The sequence below is a fragment of the Nicotiana tabacum genome, chromosome 5, assembly GCF_000715075.1.
Source record: "Nicotiana tabacum cultivar K326 chromosome 5, ASM71507v2, whole genome shotgun sequence".
NCBI lineage: Eukaryota > Viridiplantae > Streptophyta > Magnoliopsida > Solanales > Solanaceae > Nicotiana > Nicotiana tabacum.
In genome coordinates this window covers 121,211,719-121,237,523 of record NC_134084.1, presented here as the reverse complement: position 1 = coordinate 121,237,523, position 25,805 = coordinate 121,211,719, and the positions used below count along the sequence as shown (strand labels likewise).

At 35.3% G+C, this 25,805-nt stretch overlaps 1 long non-coding RNA gene across 1 annotated transcript; it reads left to right on the top strand.

Moving 5' to 3' along the window:
- The first annotated feature begins 6,412 nt into the window (after positions 1 to 6,412).
- Positions 6,413 to 13,378, top strand: LOC142181220 (uncharacterized). The gene is made up of 2 exons (XR_012709740.1): positions 6,413 to 6,731; positions 13,103 to 13,378. It is a non-coding gene; the product is annotated as an uncharacterized LOC142181220 (long non-coding RNA).
- Positions 13,379 to 25,805: the final 12,427 nt, after the last annotated feature.

Below are 25,805 nucleotides of genomic sequence, written 5' to 3'. Positions count from 1 at the left end.
AGATACTGAATATTTAACTTCTCTTGTCATAAAATGTACAATATTTTTGTTATTTCATTATCAATAATTTTTGGGAAAATGCATAAGTACCCCCTGATCTATACCCGTATTTCGAACTACACACTTTTTCTTTGCGGGAATTCTATTACCCCCTAAACTTATTTTAAATAGAATTATTTGTACTCTTAACGTTGACGTGGCAGAGTGTGTGTATTTCACTCTCCCAAAGGAGAGTGGGAAGCAAGAAAAAACGATTTTCAAACTATTTTTTATTCTTTTTTACCATTTTTTCTTACTTTTTTTTCCTTTTCCTTTTCCTTTTCCTTTTTCTTATTCTTTTTTCTTTTACTTTTTTTTTCGTTTCTGCTCTAATTTCGGCGGATATTCATTCACCGGCGACTTTGTCTAACCGTTTTCTTCCATTTTTTCTTTTCACACACAAATTAAACTCTCAAAAAGATCTATTCATAAGCAAAGCAAAATACACTCAGATTTGGGGGGAAAAATTCATCATCGGAAAATCTTCCCACACCGAAAAAAAATGATGTACTGAAATTTTAACTGAAAAAAGTTTTCTCAGATTATATTCGTTTTTATTTCTTTTGCTCTTTCTCCCACACATAAATTACACTTTCAAGAAAATTATATATATAAAAAACAAAACACACTTAGATCAGGGTAAAATTTTGTTGCTGGAAAAAAAATTCACCGGAAAAAATGGTATTTGTGAAATTCCGATGACCACCATTTTATGTCACCGGTGACCAAAACAAAAAGAAAGAGAATAAAATAACCAAAAAAAAAATGAGAATAATAAGAAATAAGAAAAAAGGATAAGAAAAAGAAGAAAGAATAAAAAAAGTACTAAAAATACAGTGAGGGCGTGTGTAGCCCAACACTTGCCAAGAGTTTGTCAGTTTTAAGGGTGCAAATAATTTCATTTAAAATAAGTTTAGGAGGGTAATAGGATTCCCGCAAAGAAAAAGTGTGTAGTTGGAAATCCGGGTATAGGTCAAGGGGGTACTTATGCATGTATATTATTCTACAACATTTTGTGACAATTCACACGAGATATATACACATGCAATGCACGTGTCCAGAAATTAGTAAAGAAAAATACACGTAGCATATAATAAAAAACTATTATTAGTACCCGCGCGGATGCGCGGACACTGATCATGTCAAATATTTAAGTTATTTGGATTGTATGTAAATAATCTTAAAATTTACATTTTCTCGGTAAATATAGATAATCATTGGATATTAACTACATGAAAAAATTAACCAATTTCTTCTATTTTTTTATACCATTCTTGCCGGTGTCATTGGATCCTGAAAATAGTCAGGAGACAAAATAATAACTCATATTTATGGCAAAACAATCAAATGTAGAGACAATGAATGACTCTTTGGATAAAACTTTACTCTTTTACTACTACTTGAACTCTTATTTGGTGTGTTGATATCTCTTAAAAAATATTTCTTTCTGAATATTTCAGTTTCTAAAACATTATTTTTCAGTAATAATTATTTAATAATGTAATTGAAATATTATTCTTAGTTTAAAACTCATTTTAGTTTGCCATCTGAAAATATAAAAAATTCTTTAGCTAGTGAATTGTTTTTACTCCATTTTGATATTTGACATTAACCATATTAAATATCTGAGTTATTTGAATTATACGTAAATAACCTTAACATTTAAACCTTCTAAATAATTATAGATAATCATCAGATATTAATTAAGAAACACTACATGAAAAAGACTAACATTTTCTCAATTCTCGTAGTGATAATATTATTTTTGCACTATTCTCATAAGTGTCATTGGAACCTAAAAATAGCCACAAAGTGAAATAATAACTCATATTTATGGCAAAGCACAAAGGTTGACACGATATAAACGATTCTTTGATTACGACGTGACTCTTATACTACGACTTGAACTCTTATTTGGTATGATTTTATCTTTCAAAAAATATTTCTATTTTGAAATTTCAATTTCTAAAACTTTATATATATTATAATAATAATTATCTTTATAATGATGCAAGTGAAGATATTATCCTTAATTTAAAATTCACTTTAATCGGCTATCTAAAAATTTAAATAATTCTTTGGCCGGATTTATTTCAGTATGACTCCACTTTATGTTTATCGATATCTCTAGCCCCAAAATTTGAATTTTTAATACCCTATATATACAAATTTTTTGTTCTTTGAATCATTAAATGTTAAATTAGTTGATTATTATTATAAAATATTGCATATATTGTCTTAAAATTGTCAAGTAGTTTATTTTCCGACACCATACTTGGCTTAACCTCAATGCAAACTACTCAAATTGCATTCCAATTCAAATTCGAAGATCATATCAGTTTGTTAGTAATAATAATTTTTTTAAAATGACACATAATGTAAATTAAAAAAATATTCGAAGATATCCTTATCTTATAATCTATGTATTTGAGTTGAAAAAAAATATTTGAAATCAATGAAATTAACTTTCAAATTTCTTATACTCAACAAAGATAAAATATACGAAGAAATTTGTTGTCATCGTTTATTTCTCGTTTTTAGATCTTTCTAATATATTTTTTTAATATTTATTTTCTTTTTCTTATTTTTATGTCATTATTTCTTTTGTTACAAAAAAATAATTTATTTCATTATAAAAGAATGAGTTTTAATAAAAAATTTCTACATATGAACTTTAATTATATTTTTAGTCTTTGGTTGAAATTATTTCATATTTTTTCTTTTAGCTTTATCTAATCAGCCTAAATAGGTGCTCACCCGACCACTTAAATTAAAAAATTGAATGATGTGTAATTTATATATAATCCATATATAATATGTGTATAATCGTGTTTTGTCGGAATATCATCTATTTATATTAGCTATAAAAAGTAAACAATGAATATGGTCGGATATTATGTAAATATTCCATAAGATTTTGGTTTTTTGAGTTTATCCATGATATAACTTCTATTATAATAATTTTAAAACTCTCTACTAATGTTTAAAAATATCTTATCTTTTTATTATCTTTGAATTAAAAAAAGTAAAGAGTTTTTTCGAAATAATTTGTTTACATTTTAAAAGAAAATATTTCACGTAATACCAATTTTTTCTTTATATATACTCTTTGTTACACTTAAAAGTCGCTAACTATCAATTAGAAACCAACTTATCTCTTGTTGAGTTTGAAAAAAAAAACTTTCACATAATCTAATGATTCAAAACTAATATTCTTCAACGAAAAAAATATTATACCCTTGCAATATTGGCTTGACTACAGCTAAATGAAGGGCTTTCAGCTTATACCCTTCAATTCCTTGAATGTGCTAATTTGAAATTAATGATAGCAATTGTATATCCAAAGTTTTGTTATTTGTTTGATGTCTATTTATGCAAATTGACTCTTCAAACAAATATTCTTCAAGAACAAAAAAGAAACAACTTTTTTTTAATATTGACTGATTTTGTGATGTTTCTTTCTCCAGTATGTATGTTTACTTTATTATATATGTAAGTAAACTTTTATTTGGTTTTGTAAACTCTTTTTTGTTATTTAAATAAACATAGACGTGTACCATACATATTATATTTATTTTAAAAGAATTTCGTTTTATTCAAATCTAGCTACAATGTTTCAAAGAACTATACTTATAGGATTTTAGATGTGAAAGAGTTTTATAGTTATATGGAGTAGTTTTTTTTGCTAGAGGCGAAGTAGTATTTAAATAATTATAAAAAATAACAAAATTTCCTAACAGGATTGCATATGATCATTAACCGAATTAAGTATGATAACATGATAAAAAAAGATAAATTTTATTTTTAATTTAAATTCGAATTTTAGAACTTTATCTATAAATTTAAAATTATATTTTAATTCAAATTCCATATATATATACTAGTGTCTGGACACGTGCGCTGCACATGTGTCCCATACAAGAGTGTTTTGATTATTTGAGTAGAAATGCAAAAATTGTCATGTCATTTTTCTATCTTCCACGTTCCTTCGTAGTTTTAAACATTAGTTTTCTCTTCATATATGATAACTTTCTTGATTTAATATATACTAGTATAAGTACCCGCACGGATGCGCTGACATTAATCATGTCAAATATTAAGTTATTTGGATTGTATTTTAGTCATCTTAAAATTTACACTTTCTCAGTAAATATCGATAATCATTGGATATTAACTACATAAAAAAATTAACTATTTCTTCTTATTTTTTTTATACCATTCTTGCCGGTGTCATTGGATCCTAAAAATAGTCAGGAAGCAAAATAATAACTCATATTTATGGTAAAACAATCAAATATTGAGACAATGAATGACTCTTTGGATAAGACTTAACTCTTTTACTACTACTTGAACTCTTATTTGGTGTGTTGATATCTCTTAAAAAATATTTCTTTCTTAAAATTTCAGTTACTAATTTTTCAATAATAATTATTTTTATAATAATGTAATTGAAAATATTACTCTTAATTCAAAACTTATTTTAGTTGGTTATCTAAAAATATAAAAAATTCTTTAGCTATTGAATTTTTTTACTCCATTTTGATAGTTGACATTAATCATGTTAAATATCTGAGTTATTTGAATTATATGTGTGAGCACGTGATTTTTTCCCTATGGGAATTATTCCCATAAATTCAAAACAAAATAATTTCCCCATTATTTACAAATTCGTAGATTTTGTAGCATTTTTGATTAATTGCTTGAATTTTGTCTATGCGTGTTCATTTTATTTAATTAATGAAAAATAAAAAATATGTGCATTTGCATTTAGAATTTAATTTAACATTTTAGGATTAATTAATTAATTAGTTGTTTTATAAAAATGAAAAAAATCACAAAAATAGTTTAGTTTGCATTTTTTTAATTTTAGTTTTGAATTTTGGTAGTCTTTCCTTTAATTTGATTCTTTAATTAATTGTGGTAATTATTAATTAGAGTCAATTAATTCAATATGGTAGGATTAACTTGATTTAGGACTTAGTTTAGGTTTTATTTTAATTTTGAGAAAAAGAAAAAGAATTTTGAAATAATTAGGAAGGGAAAGGAAGTGGAAAATTCAGATTTTGGGTCTTCTTAATCATAAATACCACAAGCCCAATTCAATTCTCTAATACCCGTCCAAAACCAGCCCATTCCGACCCTGACCCGGTCCGATTTCCCCCCATTTATCCAAATGACCCCGTTTTAATGACCTTGCGATCTGGGCCGTTGATTGCATTTGATCTAATGGTCTGAAAGTGGGTTCTAATTAGTATAATATTGTCTGAATCCTTCCCCCCGTCTCATTTCCCAGAACTTATCGTCCCCAAACCGAAACCCTAGCGCCGCCGCCCTAATTTCCACTGTTTGTCGCTGGCGGCGCTGCTCCCAAACCGCCCCAAACTAACACCCTACAATCCCCATTATCCTCTCATACCAAATCCACAACTACTTTCCTTCGAATCTACCGGGAGCTCCGCGAATCTGGAATCCGAGTTCAACCCCCAACAAGTTCAAAGTCATTTTTCACATGTACGTTCGGGGAGCGCTATTCTTTCAAACTCTGAGGTTTGGACTCGGCGAAACTGATGTCGTTCAGTTGTTCTTGACAAAGAACAAGGGATCGACATAAGTTTGGCTAAGTTCTTTGTCCCCGTCCGGTTTCGAGGTTCGATTTGGTGAGCCCCTTTCCCTTTCCGGTTTCCTTTCTGTCATCCTCATCTTTCCCTTTCTTAAAACTAGTTTTCTTATAATAATTTGGTTGAAAATTCAATTCATCTTCTGAGTCCAAGTTTGTTTTTCTGTTCATTATTTTTCTCTGTTCTCTCTTTTTCTTCGTGAATTCCGTTTTGTGACATTTTTAGTTTGTTAAACAGGTTAAGTTTTTGGTTCGTTAAATCACTTAATTAGGTCTTAATTTAGTCGATTTCCTGTTAATTAGATCATTCATCTTTGTCCTTGCTTGATTGCATTTTAAAGATGGGGTTCCGGGTTTTCTTGTAGGGAAATTTTGGTCAGTCTTTCGAGTTGGGAATCCCTGATGGATTTTAATTGGACTCCGAAAATCAGAAAGCCCAAGTGGGGATTTAATTTGGGTTTGCAGACCCCTACCAATTTGAGTCGGGTCAGTGTGACCTATACTTGGGTTAGAGGGGTAGTTTTCAGAGGCTCAAAGGGTATTTTGGGTAGTCTAGTCTAGGGAATCTTTGTATAACTTAAATGGAAGCTTCTTGGAAGCTGACTTTGGGATTGTTTTGAAAATCTGAAAACTAAATAGGGATATCTAGGCAAAAATGAAAACATGAAAAGGGCCTAGAGAAAATTTGAGTCTCTATTAGTTGCCCTATTGCCTTACCTTTAAAGGCAAACCTGGAGAGGAAAAATTTCAGAAAATCACAACGGCTGAAAGAGAAAGTTCAAAAAATTTCACTGTTCCATTGGCTTTCTAATTTGATTCTTGAAGTGGTTTTTCCTTTTTCTGAAGTTATCTCTGGTTTACATGGTATTAAAGATGGGTTAATTTGGGTTTGGAAAGTTGGTTTCAAGCTGAGCGTGTGTTTGAGACCCTGTTTCAATTCAATTTTGATTTTGGGGTCTGCTGGGCATCAACGCTGATTTTGCTGAGTTCTTTTGACATTATTCCATTGCTGGGGTTCAAGCTATTTTTGCTACTGCCTATTCACTGATCCTCTTTGCTTTCTTTTCATTCCCAGGTACATTTTCCTGAACTCTACCCAATGTAAGGTCAAATTCGAAGACTAAAATGAAAACAAAGTTGAAAGAATGATAATAGTCTCGTTTGTAATATTTTTACATAGCTGATTGTCTTAGATACTTGATTTATCATGTATGCTAGTTGGATTCTATCCTGAACAGATAAAATCTTTGAGTAGTACTTAGTTTAGGACTGATGAAATGTCGTGAAAGAGACTTATTTACATTAATATGTCTCAGATGTATTTTAATTTTGGTCAAAATCAGTAGATGTGCTTGGTAATATATGCATATCTGAATTGTTGTTAACAAGGGTACAAGGGAGTAAGTTTAATGTTTGATATGTTATTAGAAGTTTCTGTGGGGGTGTGGGAGCATAATGTTTTTGTTGGAAGTAAGGTTGATCAAATCTGCTTGTGGCCTTTGTTGCTTTTGATTCTGCGTATAATGAATTTTGGGAATGAACTTTAGATCTTGCAAGAGTTTATGTTTGGGTCTCTCTTTGGCAAATCGCAAGTTATTGGTATGCTTATGCAAAACATGCTCTGTTTGCATTTTATTTCAAGTCCTTTGAAGATTTAAAAGTTGGAGCTGCTTATTATTTAGTTGCTAATACTGTTTTTTTTGTTGCTTTATTGCTTTCGAAATCAATTCTTTTGTCAAAATTTCGTGTAAATGTCCATAAGATCAATGATTAAGCCCAAACTCGTTTGTGTGTCATGTTATACCACTACAGGGATTCGATCCTGAGTCCCCGTTTCCTAGTTGCAACACGTTTTTCGAATTGGGCCTCCTATTGAGGCTTGGCTTAAATCGTTTTAAAATCAACGGTTTGCTAGCATGTGACATTTCAGTAAGATATTGGGCTCAGATGTCAAAAGGGAATGGGCATTAGTTCACTTATTCCATTTTCTTAAGTCGATCTTTAACACAAAAACCTCTTTCGAATTCCTTGAGGTTTTTCTTTAATTAACTTTGACTCTCTTAAAAGTAGATTGGAGGTGTGCCATATTAGACAATAAAAATAGTTTATGGCCCTCCAAAGCTTAGTTTGAATTCCCTTATTTTAATAATTTGGGGTGTGCCGTATTAAGCCAAATGTACAATTTATGGCTCTCAAAGTTTAGTTTCGAATTTCCTTTAAATTGTATTGAGGTGCGCCGTGCCAAATAAAACCTCAAAAATGCATGACACTCGCTTAATTAATGCTTGAACCCTTAGAAATCGAGGTGTTCCATTAGTGAATTTTCCATGGCCCTCGCAAAACTTGAAAGTGCGTAGTTGCTTTAGGCGCGATACTTAAAATTACATTCCTAAACTTGGGTGCGCATTTATGCGACCCAAATCCAAATCTCAACAATGTTAAAATATGTCGAGGACCGCAGGTGCATTTATGTGACGTGGTTCAAGATGTATTTTCAAATGACATTGCAATCTTCCTTAAAATGATTAAATAAAGCGGTTATAAAGTTAAAATTGCACCATAGGCTAAAACATGTATTAAAATCAGTAAATAGCCCAATTATAACAGTTGAGCGACCGTGCTAGAATCACGGAATCCGAGAATGCCTAACACCTTCTCCCGGGTTAATAGAATTCCTTACCCGGATTTCTGGTTCGCGGACTGTTAAACAGAGTCAATCTTTTCCTCGATTCGGGATTTAAACGGGTGACTTGGGACACCATAAATTATTTCAAGTGGCTACTCTGAATTTTAAATAAAATAATCCCGTTTCGATTGTCACTTTAAGTTGGAAAACTCCCTTTACACCCTTCCTCGAGGGCGTAGGTAAAAATGAGGCGTGACAATATGTAAATAACCTTAACATTTAAACCTTTTAAATAATTATAGATAATCGTCAGATATTAATTAAGAAACACTACATAAAAAAAGACTAACATTTTCTCAATTCCCGTAGTGATAATTTTATTTTTGCACTATTCTCATAGGCGTCATTGGAACCTAAAAATAACCACAAAGTGAAATAATAACTTATATTTATGGCAAAGCACAAAGGTTGACACGATATAAACAATTTTTTGATTACGACGTGACTCTTATACTACGATTTGAACTCTTATTTGGTATGTTTTTATCTTTCAAAAAAATATTTCTATTTTGAATTTTAAATTTATAAAACTTCATATATATTATAATAATGATTATCTTTATAATGATGCAAGTGAAGATATTATCATCAGTTTAAAATTTACTTTAATCGGTTATCTAAAATGTAAATGATTCTTTGGCCGGATTTATTTCAGTATGACTCCACTTTAAGTTTATCAATATCTCTAGCCCCAGAATTTAAATTTTTAATACTCTATATATACAAAAATTTTGTTCTTTGAATCATTAAATGTTAAATTAGTTGATTATTATTATAAAACATTGCATATATTGTCTTAAAATTGTCAAGTAGTTTATTTTTCGATACCATACTTGGATTAACCTCAACTACTCAAATTGCATTCCAATTCAAATTTGAATATCATATCAGTTTGTTAGTAATAGTGATTTTTAAAAACGATATATAATATAAATTAAAAAATATTCTAAGATATCTGTATCTTATAATCTATGTATTTGAGTTGAAAATAATATTTGAAATCGATGAGATTAACTTTCAACTTTTTTATATTCAACAAAGATGAAAACATAAGAAGCAATTTATTGTCATCTTTTATTTCTCGTTTTTAAATCTTTCTAATATTTTTTTTCAATATTTTTTTTTATCTTATATTTTATGTCATTATATTTTTTGTTACAAAAAATTAATTTATTTCATTATAAAAGGATGAGTTTTAATAAAATATTATCTACATATGACTTTAATTATATTTTTGGTCTTTAGTTGAAATTGTTTCATATTTTTCTTTTGGCTTTATCTAATCAGCCTAAATAGGTGCTCACCCGACCACTTAAATTAAAAAATTGAATGATGTGTAATTTATATATAATCCATATATAATATGTGTATAATCGTATGTTATCGATATATATCTATTTATACTATTTATAAAAAGTAAACAATAAATATGGCTTGATATTATGTAAATATTTCATAAGATTTCGGTTTTTTTAGTTAATCCATGATATAATTTCTATTATAAATAATTATAAAACTCTCTACTAATGTTCAAAAATATCTTATCTTTTTATTATCTTTGAATTTAAAAAGTAAAGAGTTTTTTCGAAATAATTTGTTTACATTTTAAAAAGAAATCACGTCATACCAATTTTTTCTTTATATATGCTCTTTGTTACACTTAAAAGTCGTTATAGAAACTATCAATTAGAAATCAATTTCTCTCTTGTTGAGTATGAAAAAAAAACTTTCACATAATCTAATGGTCAAAACTAATATTCTTCAACGAATATATCCTTGCAATATTGGCCTGACTACAGCTAAATGAAGGGGTTTCAGTTTCTACCCTTCAATTCCTTGAATGTGCTAAATTGAAATTAATGATAGCAATTGTATAGCTAAAGTTTTGTTATTTGTTTGATGTCCATTTATGCGAATTGACTCTTCAAACAAATATTCTTCAAGAAGAAAAAAGAAATAATTTTTTTTAATGTTGACTGATTTTGTGATGTTTCTTTCTCCAGCATGTATGTTTACTTTATTATACATGTATGTTATTTATTTTAAAAGAATTTCATTTTATTCAAATCTAGCTACAGTATTTCAAAGAACTATACTTATAGGATTTTAAATGTGAAAGAGTTTTATAGTTATATGGAGTAGTTTTTTTTTGCTTGAAGCGAAGTTGTGATGACCCAAAATGTCATCTTTAAATTAACAATCATCTCGGTGTTTTAAGACCTTGAAAAGTGGTATCAATAATTTCTCAACTTGCGCGCGCAGTCCGCATAATTTTTCGGAAGGTTTTTATGTGAAAAATGGATTAAATTGTGAACTATAGCTTTAAAACTCAATTGAGTTGACTTCGGTCAACATTTTGAGTAAACGAACCCGGATAAAAGTTTTGACCATTCCGGTAGTTCCATATCATGATTTGGGACTTGGTCATATGCCCGAAATCGAATTTGGAGGTCCCTAGATCAAATTATCGCCATTTAACGGAATCTAGAAATCTAAGGCTAAAGATTTCTTAAGTTTGACCGGAGATTTGACTTTTTGATATCGGGGTCGAAATCCAGTTCTGAAAATTTTCATAGCTTCACTATATCATTTATGACTTGTGTGCAAAATTGGAAGTCAATCGGATTTGATTTGATAGGTTTTTGCATCGAATATAGAAGTTGGAATTTCCTAGTTTCATTAGGCTTGAATTGGGGTGTGATTCGCGGTTTTAGCGTTATTTGATGTGATTTGATGTTTCAACTAAGTTCGTATGATGTTTTAGGACTGGTTGATGCATTTTGTCGAGGTCCCGAGAGTCTCGAGTGGATTTCGGAAGGTTAACGGATATAAAAAGGCTGCTGAAATTTCTGGGCAGTTTCTGTATTTTTCGCACGTGTGAACAGTGACCGCACCTGTGTGAATAGTATCCGTGTACAGCACCGTGTACAATACACATGAACAGTAGCCATGTATAGTACTCATGAACAGTACGCATGAACAGGATCCCGTGAACAATAATGTGAACAGTACCCGAAAAATCTGGACAAATAAAGGGCGAACAACCCATTTTGTTTCTCATTTTTTTTTGAGTTTCAATCTCGGATTTGGGGAAATTTTGAGCGAGAAATCACGGGAATTCTTGAGGTAAGTCCCTTGGTATCATTGTTAGTCAATATTATTGAATTATCATTGAATATCCCGGCTAGATTACGTGTTTTTGAAGTGTAAATTGGGAATTTGGGCCTAGGGATTTGAAAATAAGATTTGATTATTTGGAGGCCGAATTGTTGTCGGATTTTGGTAAAATTTGTATGGTTGGAATCGTGGTTGGATGGGGGTTCATATTCCGTAATTTTTGTCGGGTTCCGAGACGTGGGCCCCACATGCAAAATTTTAGTGCAATTTCGGATTTTTAATGGAAAATGTAGAATTTCATATGGAATTAATTCCTATAATTTTTATTGACTGAATCGAATTATTGTGGCTAAATTCGAGGCATTCTGAGGTCGATTTGAGCGGCAAAGGCATTGCTGAGTAAGAGTTTTGCTAGGTAAGTAACGGTTATAAATCTGGTCCTGAGGGTATGAAACCCCAGACATTATGTCGTATGACTATTTTGGAGGTGACACACATGCTAGGTGTCGGGCGTGTGGGTGTGCACCGTAATTGTGACTTGGTCCATTCCGCGAGACTGTGGAATTAATTGACCTACTGTTTAATACATGTTCCCTCTGTTTTCATAGAAATTGACTGTATTTCATGTTAGAAATCATGTTTAGGCCTTATGTGATCATTGTTGAGACCTGCGAGGTCGTGTACTTGTTGAATTAGCTGCTAATTGTTGTTTTGTACTTAGTCATAGCTTTTCTTGCTTATTATGCCTCCGTCTCCTACTGTTCATTGTTGATATATGATATTACTTCTCTTTGGGTTGTTTATATGATTTCTGAGATCCCGAGAGACTAGAGAGATTGATGACTGAGTGAGGCCGAGGGCCTAAGTGTGAGGTTATTGATACTATAGCACGTGAGTTGTCCGTGCGGATCCAGATATTATTATAGCACGTGAGTTGTCCGTGCAACACGTGAGTTGTCCTTGCAGTTTATAGCGCTTGGGCTGAAGGAGCCCCTCCGGAGTCTGCACACCCTCAATGAGCGCAGTCAACTATATATATGGATCGGGCTGCACGCAGCGGTTATTATAAGGTACCTGCTGAGTGTGAGTGATGATTGATGAGAGTTGAGCCATGAGGGACTGGGAGGCTTGCCCGATGGGCTATATATACATACATACGAGTGATGCTTTGCCCGAGGAGCTTGTTTTGTGAAATTACTCTCTTCACTCATCTTTATACTGAGCCTCTATTAAAAACATTAAACAAATATTTTGAACAACTTTCATTGAAACTGGATTTTTTACGAGATGATTGGAATTAAATTACTGATTTGGTTTTGTTATTTCCACTGAGATTTTTAAGTTATGAGATAAGCTGAGTGACTGTTGCCTTGAGAGGATGTATTTGTTTTCAGTTAATTGCTGCACTTAATTGCTATTTATCCTTGTCGTACATATTTATGGAGTATTTGATATCTGGTTTATTTGAGTACGCACTGATGAGACTTAAACTGTTAAATTGAAAGTATGACTATTCTTGTTGAAAGTTATTGAGATAACTGTATTTTCATAACTCGTCACTACTTCTCAGTTCCTTATTTATTTCTGTTACTTACTGAGTTGGTGTACTCACGTTACCTCCTGTACCTCGTGTACATATCCAGGCACTTCTGGTCACGGAGGTTGTTGATTGAGGAGTCCAACTCAGGAGACTATTGAGGTAGCTGCATAGCATTCATTGACCATGACTCTCATGTCCTTTCATGTTGTACTGTTCTATATTTCAGACAGTGTTTTATCAGTCGGATGTTGTTATCATTTAGATGTTCATGCACTCAGTGACACCAGGTTTTGGGGATGGATTGTTTAGTACTTTTGGAGTGATATTTTGTTCTAAAAGGTTTTATTTAATATTAACTGCTTCCGCCTTTATTTAAAAAGTTCTACTGTGTTGAGATGTTGAGTTGAGGCTTGCCTAGTACCACGATAGGCGCCATCACGACATGTAAAATTTTGGGTCGTGACAGAAGTAGTATTTAAATAATTAGAAAAAATAACAAAAGTTCCTAACATGATTGCATATGATAACATGATAAAAAAAGATAAATTTTATTTTTAATTTAAATTCGAATTTTAGAACTTTATATATAAATTCAAAATTATCTTTTAATTCATATTATATTATATTATATTATATTATATTATATTATATTATATTATATTATATTATATTATATTATATTATATTATATTATATTATATTATATTATATTATATTATATTATATTATATTATATTATATTATATTATATTATATTATATTATATTATATTATATTATATTAGAAATATTCGACATAGATATGAAGCTTTTAAATGGATCTGGGAGAAACAAGTACTAAAGGTACTAGACTTGAAGAGGTAGATATACCTCAAAACCTTGATTTATTAAATAAATGGACGATTCCTAAAGTTTCTATAAAAACCATTTATGATTTTGGTTGGTTTGATAAACTTTCTTCAAAACAATTGATAAAAACGACTGAACAGTCTTTGGCGTTAAATTCTTCTGAACAGACTATTCGTTTGTTAAACAAACACGATATTGACTTATACAAACATCATTATCATTACTTGCATATTGGTATGGTTCAAATTGTGTTTAAACCGTTAACCCTTAAAGGGTTACCAGAGACCTTTTTGGCAGCTCTTAGAGATGCTAGAAATCTGAACTTCAGACAGTCTCTGATGGGTTCGATTGAATCTACTATGGCCTATGGTCCAGTATATTTTAATACTCAACCCAATCTGCAACTATCTCTTTCTGATGTTAATATTCTTGATGCCTTGACTTTAAATGTGAAAACGCATGGTTATAATTATGTGTCTGATTCTGAACTTATATGTCTGTCTTATAGGATTTATTTTAAATAATTATCTACTTTAAATCCTAGATGTAAGTTATACGATACATCGGATCAGACCATACTTGTAGAAACCAACTTTGCAAGGTCCAAGGTCACCACTAGGAGACCTATTAGGTGGGAAGAAATTAATTTTCCAACTACTTGGACTTTAAATTTGGTTATATCCCCAAGTCAGATTACTAACGACTTGTCAAATACTGAATTTTCGCATGTTACTCAAAATCCGGATGGTAGGATTTGTATTCAATTTGATGATAAGTCTACTATTTATAATAGACATTCGTTTTCTAATCATAGACTTCTACCTGCTATTCAACATATTTCTCCCGTTGAACCAGTCTACGGTCCAGCTCGCAATCGTGCAGCCTCTTTGCACACTATTACTAGTAAAGTTAGTAATAAGCCTGTCGAAAGGGTTGAAAGGGTTAAAGTTAACCCTCAAATAAATATTGTTCAGGACAATGATAATATTTCTGATAAGGATATTCCTTCTGTATCCGAGGTGGATTTCGACCCTAATAGTACTTAATGATTCCACACCAAATTGATTTTAGCCGCGGTTCTCGGGCACGAAAATATATTCAAAAGGAATTTTTTAGTGATAAATGGAACCAGTTTAAAACGTGGTTTTTCGATACTTATAGCAAAGATGATTTGAATAGTATTTCTCAAGAATTTTATGAAACTTGTGCCCTGCATAATCAAATTATGTATTTTGTTCCTTGGTTTATAACAACTTATTTGCCTCTTTATATAAAGGTATTAGAAAGATCTTATAAAGATGGGAGTGGTAATATTACTAAAGCCATTTATCCTCCTCAGGCCCCCTTTATTTTACCTAATAATACTGGTATTACCTTCACTGCCTTTCAAAAATTTATTGATGATAACGTTGCAGCTATTAGTATCGCAGAAATTAATAAATTGATTTCTCAAAACAATTATTTGGGTTTATATGTAAAGATTTTAGGAGAACATATCGGTTCTCTTGATAAAAAACTGGATGATTTGACCGTTTTTATAAAAGAAATGAGTACTAAGAAAGGACCAACTGATATTGCCTCCATTTCAGGAAGTAAAACAGTTGATCAAGCTATTCTTACTCATATTCAAAGACCTCCTGAGATTCAGGATTTTAAATTTAAATCTCTTGATGACTTAGCACAACTCCTTGATAAAAAGCTTTTTGGTTTGAATGTTAGACCAATTGATTTATCTAAAAATTTTGCTGATAGAATTGAGACCGTTTCTGATTATAAAACTGAGACATGGTCAGAGTTTAATAAACTCAAAGGTATAGTTAAACCCAATAGTAGGTATGCTGACAAACCTAGGATGCAAACTTACTATTATCCCCGTCCTACTCCTCAAGATGTGTTGATTGAGGAACGTGACTGGAATCAGACTAATACGTCTTATAGCGGTTCCGAAATTTATGAATGGAATCTTGATGGTTTAACTGATAGACAATTAACCATTCTCGTACATAGAATGCTTATGTATTCGACTATCTGCAAAAGTGTTAAAAATACGGATAGAACTATTTGCAAAATGATTATTGCAGGCTTTACTGGCCAACTTCGTGGCTGGTGGGATAATTATTTATCTGTTGAAGAAAAGGCTTTCGTTATTAATGCTACAGCCGTAGACGAGGGTGTTGATAATATAGGTATGGCTCTAGTTAAGGGTAGAGAAGATGCAGTGTATACCCTTATCCTTACAATTTTAGAGCATTTCAATGGTAGATTTACCTCAAATCATGAGACCATCAGAACCTTACTTAATGGGCTTAGATGTAAGACCCTTAGTGAATTTAGATGGTATAAAGATACTTTTATGAGTAGGGTTATGGAACTACCCGAGAATAAATATGAGCATTGGAAAGCTAAGTTTATAGACGACCTCCCTTCAAAGAGTAAGGAAAGTATTAAGGAGTAGTTACGGTGAAATTCAGTATGGTAATTATACCTATGGTAAACTTATAGGAGTATGTACACAAGAAGGATTAAACTTGTGTAATGAGCTAAAGCTTTCTAGACAGCTTAAAATTGATAAGCTTAAAGAGAAATCCCAATTAGGTGACTTCTGTACCCAGTTCGGTTTACCCGGAACCTCTACTCAAAATAGGAAGAAGAAAAACAGATATCATAGGTATCCTAATCCAGATAGCCCGTATAACAAAAAGAGGTCTAGATATAGGTCTAAGGAAGAGCGTGATACTAGAAAAGCGCATCGGAAATCTACTCGATTTACGAAGAATAGATAAAAGAGAGATCTCGCTGATATTAAGTGTTATAAGTGTGGAAAGTTTGGTCATATTTCTCCAAATTGCAAGCTTCAAAAGTTGAAAACCTTAGAACTCGATGATGAGTTACGCGATAAGGTTTATGGCTTGTTATACACTTCAGGATCAGAATTTGACTATTACTCTGTGTCACGACCCAAAATCCCAACCCGGTCGTGATGGCGCCTCTCGTGAGGACAAGGTCAGCCAATCAACAAAACAGTACATCTCTTTATAATTACTTAGCAGGAATAAGTCTAAATTATGGGCAATATAATCTTAAATGCGAAATAAACGTGATACAACAAGGAAAACCCTCCCAACTCAGCCCGAAATCGGGGTGTCACAAGTCATGAGCTACTACAGAGTTTACTAATATTTTACAAAGTCTGGAATTATCATAAATAACAAAGATAAGGGACGGGGCTGCGGACGTCAATAGCTACCTCGTTACTCCTAGTCACCGCCTGGTCTGGAAAGAATCAGCGCTCAGGAGCGAACTCAGCTCTGCCTGTATCTGCACACATGGTGTAGGGAGTAATGTGAGTACTCCGACCCAGTGAGTAATAAAAATAAATAACGACTGAGAACATGAAATCTCATAACGGCACAATATAGCGCTATCCCAAGCAGTAAAATAGTGAGTATCAGATAATTCTTCTTTTAAAACAGTAAAGACAAATAATTTCCACAGAAAGGATAAATCAAAAGCTTTCCCCTCGGGCTCAATATGTAAATCTCAGTATAGTATCAGCCCCTCGGGCTCACTCCCAACTTACCAGCACACAACATCAGCCCCTCGGGCTCACTCCCAACTCACCAACACACAAGCAACGGCCTCTCGGGCCCACTCCCAACTCACCTGGGTACCCTGCGCTCACTGGGGGTGTGTACAGACTCCGGAGGGGCTCCTACAGCCCAAGCGCAATATCAATAGGCCTGAAAGCCTTCACATATCACACACGAGGCCTGAAAGCCTCCTCATATAACACTCGAGGCCTGAAAGCCTCGTCACATCACTCAACGTATCCTCACGTATGGCCCTCGGCCTCAATCAGTCTAGAAAATAATCATATGCCTCTTGGGCATCAGTAAAACAATAGTGCTCAACTCAACAGCATTATAAATATCATTAAATCTCGAGTTGAGTATAAATGTAGCTGAGTTCACAAAATAATATAATTCAATTGGACTGAGTTCAAATAATATTTCAATTCGTGAGGAAAATAGTGATGTAAATTCACAAAAAATTTCAGATAATTGGCACGAAGCCCAAATATGGCAATAAGCCCAATCATTGTGAAAAACAATAAATCTTTATCAATTACGCGGTAAAAATATCAACTGGGATGGACCAAGTCACTATCCCCAATAGTAAATGACCCCGCGCTCGTCATACAACGCGTGTGTCATCTCAACATAGCAGTATGTTGTGCAATCCGGGGTTTCAAACCCTCAGTGCATCATTTAAAATCATTACTCACCTCAAGACGGTCCAATGTCTACTCCGCTATGCCCTTGCCTCTCGAATTTACCTCTTCGTGCGTCGAATCTGGTCAAAACCACAACGAATACATTACAATAGGCTAAGGGAATATAACCCAATCGAAAAGACTCGAAAAATATCGAAATTCACGAAATTCGCAAAACCCTAGCCCCGGGCCCACTTCTCGAAAAATTACGAAAGTCACATCACCGAATTCCTCGTCTCGCCACGAGTCCGTACATATAAAATTTACCAAAATCGGAGTTCAAATGGCCCCTCAAATCTTCAAATCTTATTTTCAAATCCCTAGGCCTAAATCTTCAATTTACTCCACAAAAACATGTAATCTAGTCGGATTATTCGATGATAATTCAATATTATGGAGTAGAAATAATCACAAGTGACTTACCTCAAGATTTCCCAAGATTTCTTGCTAAAAATCGCCCAAAATCCGAGCTTGGAAGTAAAAAAAAAATGACCAAACTCGGACTGCTGGACATTAAATCTGTCCAGAAATTTTCGGTACTGCTCACGCAGGGGCACTGTTCATGCGCGTGAGGTCACTTTCACTATTCACCCCGCGCGGTTACTATTCACGCACGGTTACTGTTCACTGCTGCAGAAAATACAGCAGCTTTTAAGAAATTTACAGCACAACCATTTTTCACTAAAATGGCTCTAACTCCATTATATGAACTCAGAATTAGACGATTCTTGTTCCTATGAGTCGCAAATAATAATACGAACACAACTCTTCAATCAAAACTCAATTCGGAGCTCGTTTGCCCAGTTCAATACCCATTTCGCTCGTTAACTAATTAACTCACATTTCACGTCAAAAACCCAATCGCGACTTGATGAAATTAAACCAAAATTTTCAGATCAGTCCTATAATTCATGATTTAAATTTTGGAAGTCTCGAAATCAAATTTGGATCTCTAGAACTAAAAATGAACCCTTAGATCATTACATTTATGCTCAAAACGGCAAAAATCTTCCAAAAATGACCCGTTGGGCATCCGAAACACACCCGAGGCCCCCGGGACCCCGACCAATAATACCAACCAGTCCCAAAATACATTATGGACTTGCTCGAGGCCTCAAATCATATCTAACAACGCTAAAATCATGAATCAACCTCCAATCCAAGTTTTATGAACTTTAGAATTACCAACTTCTATTTCGATGCCGAAACCTATCAAATCACGTTCGATTGACTTCAAATTTTGCACACAAGTCCAAAATGACATAACGAAGCAACAGAAATTCTCGGAATTCCATTCCGACCGTCGGATCAAAATTTCACCTATCAACCGGAAATCGCCAAAATACTAACTTCACCAAAATGAGCTAATTTCTTCACCGGACCTCCAAAATTAATTCCGATTGCGCTCCTAGGCCTTAAATCATCCCCCGAAACTAACCGAATCATCGGAATTCAATTCCGAGCCCTCTAACTCACAAGTCAACGTCCGGTTGACCTTTCCAAACTAATTCTTCCTTAAAGAGACTAATTGTCCCATTTCATACCAAACTCGATCCGAATTGACTCAAATTCACCAAGTACACATATTGAAACATGAATAAGCATTTAACGGGGAATACAGGACGAAAATACAGGAAACGACGGTTCGGGTCGTTACATTCTCCCCAACTAAAACAAACGCTCGTCCTCGAGCGAGTTAAGAAACATACCTAGAGTTTCAAATAGGTGCGGGTACATGCTACGCATCTCCTGCTTGGTCTCCCAAGTAGCCTCCTCCACGGGCCGACCTCTCCACTGTACTTTCACTGATGCTATATCTTTTGATCTCAATTTTTTTGAACCTGTCAACTCAAAATAGCCACTGGCTCCACATTATAAGTCAAATTTTCATCTAACTGTACTGTACTGAAATCTAAAATATGAGACGGGTCCCCAATGCACTTCTGGAGCATGGACACATGGAATACCGGATGAACACCCGACAATCTAGGCGGCAAAGCAAGCTCGTAAGCCACCTCTCCAATCCTCCTAAGTACCTCAAATGGTCCAATAAACCGCGGACTCAACTTCCCTTTCTTTCCGAACCTCATAACACCCTTCATCGGCGAAACCTTCAGCAAAACCTTCTCGCTCTCCATAAATGACACATCTCGGACCTTCCGGTCCGCATAACTCTTCTAACGCGACTGAGCTGTGCGAAGTCTTTCCTGAATCACCTTCACCTTTTCTAAGGCATCCTGGACCAAATCTGTCCCCAACAACCTAGCCTCACCGGGCTCAAACCAACCCACTAGAGTTCTACATCGCCTCCTATATAAGGCCTCATACGGTGCCATCTGAATACTGGACTGATAGCTGTTGTTGTAGGCAAACTCTGCAAGTGGTAAAAATTCAACCCAAGAACCTCCAAAATCAATCACGCAGGCACGCAACATATCCTCCAATATCTGAATAGTACACTCGGACTGTCCGTCTGTCTAAGGATGAAATGCTGAACTCAACTCCACCTGAGTGCCCAACTAGTGCTGAAAAGTCCTCCAAAACTGAGAAGTGAACTGAGTACCTCTATCCGAAATAATAGTAACTGGAACACCATGCAACCGCACAATCTCCTGAATAAAGATCCTAGCCAGCCGCTCCGTAGAATATGTGGTACACACCGGAATGAAATGTGCTGACTTGGTCAGCCTATCCACAATGACCCAAATCGAATAAAAATTCTTCAAAGTCCGAGGAAGGCCACTCACGAAATCCATAGTAACTCTCTCCCATTTCCACTCAGGAATAATCATCTGCTGAAGCAAACCGCCCGGTCTCTAATGCTCATATTTCACCTGCTGACAGTTGAGACACCGAGCCACATATCTCACAATGTCTTTCCTCATTCTCCTCCACCAGTAATGCTGTCTCAAGTCCTGATACATCTTCGCAGCACCCAGATGGATGGAATACCGCGAACTGTGGGCCTCCTCAAGAATCAAATCTCTAAACTCATCAACATCGGGCACACAAATATGGGCCTGCATCCTCAATACGCCATCATCACCTATAGTCACATCTTTGGCATTATCATGCTGAACTCTGTCCTTAAGGACAAGCAAATGCAGATCATCATACTGGTGCTCTCTGATGCGATCATATAAGGAAGATCAAGAAACCAAACTAGCCAACCCCCGGCTAGGTTCAGAAATATCTAACCGCGCCAAGGTCTGAACATCAACTGCAAAAGGCCTCTCCCCAACTGAGATGTAAGACAAACTCCCCATACTGACTACCTTTCGGCTCAACGCATCGACCACTACATTGGCCTTTCCCGGATGATATAGAATGGTAATATCATAGTCTTTAAGTAACTCAAGCCATCTCCACTGCCTCAAATTAAGATCTTTTTGTTTAAATAAATGCTGAAGACTGCGATGATCAGTGAATACCTCACAAGATACGCCATATAAATAGTGCCTCCAAATTTTTAAGGCATGAACTATAGCAACCAACTCCAAATCATGAACAGGGTAGTTCTTCTCATGGGGATTCAACTGACGAGAAGCATAAGCAATAACTCTACCCTCCTGCATTAGCACACAACCAATCCCAACTCTGGAAGCATCACAATATACCGTGTATGAACCTGTAGCTGATGGTAACACCAACACTGGAGCTGTGGTCAGAAGTGCCTTGAGCTTCTGAAAGCTCTCCTCACACTCGCCGGACCATACAAATGGGACACCTTTCTGAGTCAACTTGGTCAAAGGCGATGCAATAGAAGAAAACCCCTGAACAAATCAGCGATAATAGCCTGCTAGCCCAAGAAAATTCCGAATCTTTGTGACTGAGGACGGTCTAGACCAACTCTGCACTGCTTCTATCTTCCTTGGATCAACCTGTATACCCTCGCTGGACACTATGTGTCCCAAAAATGCCACAGAACTTAGCCAAAATTCATATTTGGAGAATTTTGCATAAAGCTTCTCCTCTCTCAATCTCTGCAACACTACACGCAAATGCTGGGCATGCTCCTCCTGGCTACGCGAGTACACCAGGATATCATCAATGAATACAATAACAAATGCATCCAGATAAGGCTGAAATACATTGTTTATCAAATGCATGAACGCTGCTGGGGCATTGGTCAGCCCGAAAGACATAACCAAAAATTCATAGTGACCATATATAGTCCTGAAGGCAGTCTTGGGAATATCCGACTCCCTGATTTTCAACTGGTGATAGCCCGAACGGAGATCAATCTTAGAAAATACCCTCGCTCCCTGAAGCTGATCAAATAAGTCATCAATGCGAGGCAAAGGATACTTGTTCTTCACTGTTACCTTATTCAACTGCCTATAATCAATGCACATTCTCATTGTGCCATCTTTCTTCTTCACAAATAAAACAGGTGCACCCCACGGGGACACGCTAGGCCGAATGAACCCCTTATCTAGGAGTTCCTGAAGCTGCTCCTTCAATTCTTTCAGCTCTGCTGGTGCCATACGATATGGCAGAATAGAAATGGGTTGAGTGCCCGGCACTAAGTCAATGCCAAAATCAATATCCCTGTCCGGCGGCATACCCGGTAGGTCTGCAGGAAATACATCAGGAAAGTCCCTCATAACTAGGACAAAATCAATACTAGGAGTCTCAGCTCCAACATCCCGCACAAAAGCCAGATATGATAGATAACCCTTCCCAACCATACGCTGGGCTTTCAAGAAAGAAATTACTCTACTAGAGACATAATCAGTCATGCCACGCCACTCGATCCTCGGAACACCCGGAATAGCCAAAGTAACTGTCTTAGCATGACAGTCTAGAATATCATGATATGGAGATAACCAATCCATGCCCAGAATAATATCAAAATCTACCATGCTCAACAGTAGTAGATCAACTCGGGTCTCCAGACCCTCAATAATCACAACACATGACCGGTACACACGGTCCACAACAACAGTATCGCCCACCGGGGTAGATATATGAACAGGTAAAGAAGGAAACTCTCGGGGCGTACCCAAATAATGAGCAACATATGAGGATACATAAGAATAGGTGGAACCGGGATCGAATAATACAGAGGCATATCTGTGGCAGACTGGACAATTCCTGTAATGACAGCATTTGAAACAATAACATAAAAAATAGGCCCGTCCACCGCCTGATCGACCTTAATCCCTGTAAGCAATAACCGACTCACCAACACGCCTCAAACTGGAACCAATATAGCACAAAATTGTGCAATCAACTTATTTAATAGCAAACTCCCCAACTTGGCTCAAAGACATAGATCAAAACGCACTCAATAAATCATAACGCACATACTCTATTATTGCCGTAATACCATAGTGAGATTGAACTCACTCCTTCATAAGCTTGTGGAAACATAAATCATCTAGAATTTTAACTCTTCTGCAATTCTTGCATTCACTCACATAATAGTTAAGCCCACTCTCTAGGCGACAAAATTTAGATTTTAACGCATATTCTTTACTTGTAAATGAGATCTTCTAATAGACAGTATAAGAATCGCACCACCTTAGAACACTCCGCAGGAGATAACCCACATGTTTCACTTCTAATTAATATTTTTGTATACCTTCCACCGTCATTCACATTACACAATCACTTAGTCTTCCTGAGTCTAAACTCATACCATAACATGAAATTTACTTCACTCTTAACAGGAGACATGAAAAGATTCTTCACGCACCCATAACTCGGGGCTACACATCAGATCACAATGAAAATCAAACACTTAATAGTTCATCTATTATCCTGACGCCCTTCCTCGTCACCTCCAAGTCATATAGATATATCTCGCAGTACTAACATACTCCTCACGTGGCTATCCAACCATCATTCCCACTAATAGGGACAATACCGGACATATAATTTCAAAACTCTTGCTCGCACAATCAGCACTTCGGTGCTCAAGCCATAGGCAAAGATCCAGCCTCAAGTCCTCCAGACTGGCCTAACATCAAACTCATAGCGATTACGTCTCGCCCTTCGTCCGGGGAATTACAAGCCATCAAGGCTCATCTAATACTGAGCGCTTGTTCGCGCATATGAACACGTGGATGGAATTGTAAGAGTTACTTTTTTTTTTCTAGCTGAAGCAAGGATGCACGATAAGAATTCAAGAATATGAAGTTTTCCTAAAGGTTCTGCAGCCTCTCGAGGATAAATACAGACGTCTCCGTACCGATCCGTGAGACTCTACTAAACCTGCGCATGACTCGCGAGACCTAGTAACCTAGGCTCTGATACCAACTTGTCACGACCCAAAATCCCAACCCGGCCGTGATGGCGCCTCTCGTGAGGATAAGGCCAGCCAATCAACAAAACAGTACATCTCTTTATAATTACTTAGCAGGAATAAGTCTAAATTATGGGCAATATAATCTTAAATGCAAAATAAACGTGATAGAACAAGGAAAACCCTCCCAACTCAGCCCGAAATCGGGGTGTCACAAGTTATGAGCTACTACAGAGTTTACTAATATTTTACAAAGTCTGGAATTATCATAAATAACAAAGATAAGGGAGAAAACGGGGTTGCGGACGTCAACAGCTACCTCGTTACTCCTAGTCACCGCCTGGTCTGGAAAGAATCAGCGCTCAGGAGCGAACTCAGCTCTGCCTGTATCTGCACATATGGTGCAGGGAGTAATGTGAGTACTCCGACCCAGTGAGTAATAAAAATAAATAACGGCTGAGAACATGAAATCTCATAATGGCACAATATAGCGTTATCCCAAGCAGTAAAATCAGTTATACAGTAAAATAGTGAGTATCAGATAATTCTTCTTTTAAAACAGTAAAGACAAATAATTTCCACAGAAAGGATAAATCAAAAGCTTTCCCCTCGGGCTCAATATGTAAATCTCAGTATAGTATCAGCCCCTCGGGCTCACTCCCAACTTACCAGCACACAACATCAGCCCCTCGGGCTCACTCCCAACTCACCAACACACAAGCAACGGCCTCTCGGGCCCACTCCCAACTCACCTGGGTACCCTGCGCTCACTGGGAGTGTGTACAGACTCCGGAGGGGCTCCTACAACCCAAGCGCAATATCAATAGGCCTAAAAGCCTTCACACATCACACACGAGGCCTAAAAGCCTCCTCATATAACACTCGAGGCCTGAAAGCCTCCTCACATCACTCAACATATCCTCACGTATGGCCCTCGGCCTCAATCAATCCAGAAAATAATCATATGCCTCTTGGGAATCAGTAGAACAATAGTGCTCAACTCAACAGCATTATAAATATCATTAAATCTCGAGTTGAATATAAATGTAGCTGAGTTCACAAAATAATATAATTCAATTGGACTGAGTTCAAATAATATTTCAATTCGTGAGGAAAATAGTGATGTAAATTCACAAAAGATTTCAGATAATTGGCACGAAGCCCAAATATGGCAATAAGCCCAATCATAGTGAAAAACAATAAATCTTTATCAATTACGCGGTAAAAATATCAACTGGGATGGACCAAGTCACAATCCCCAATAGTAAATGACCCCGCGCTCGTCATACAACGCGTGTCTCATCTCAACATAGCAGTATGTTGTGCAATCCGGGGTTTCAAACCCTCAGTGCATCATTTAAAATCATTACTCACCTCAAGACGGTCCAATGTCTACTCCGCTATGCCCTTGCCTCTCGAATTTACCTCTTCGCGC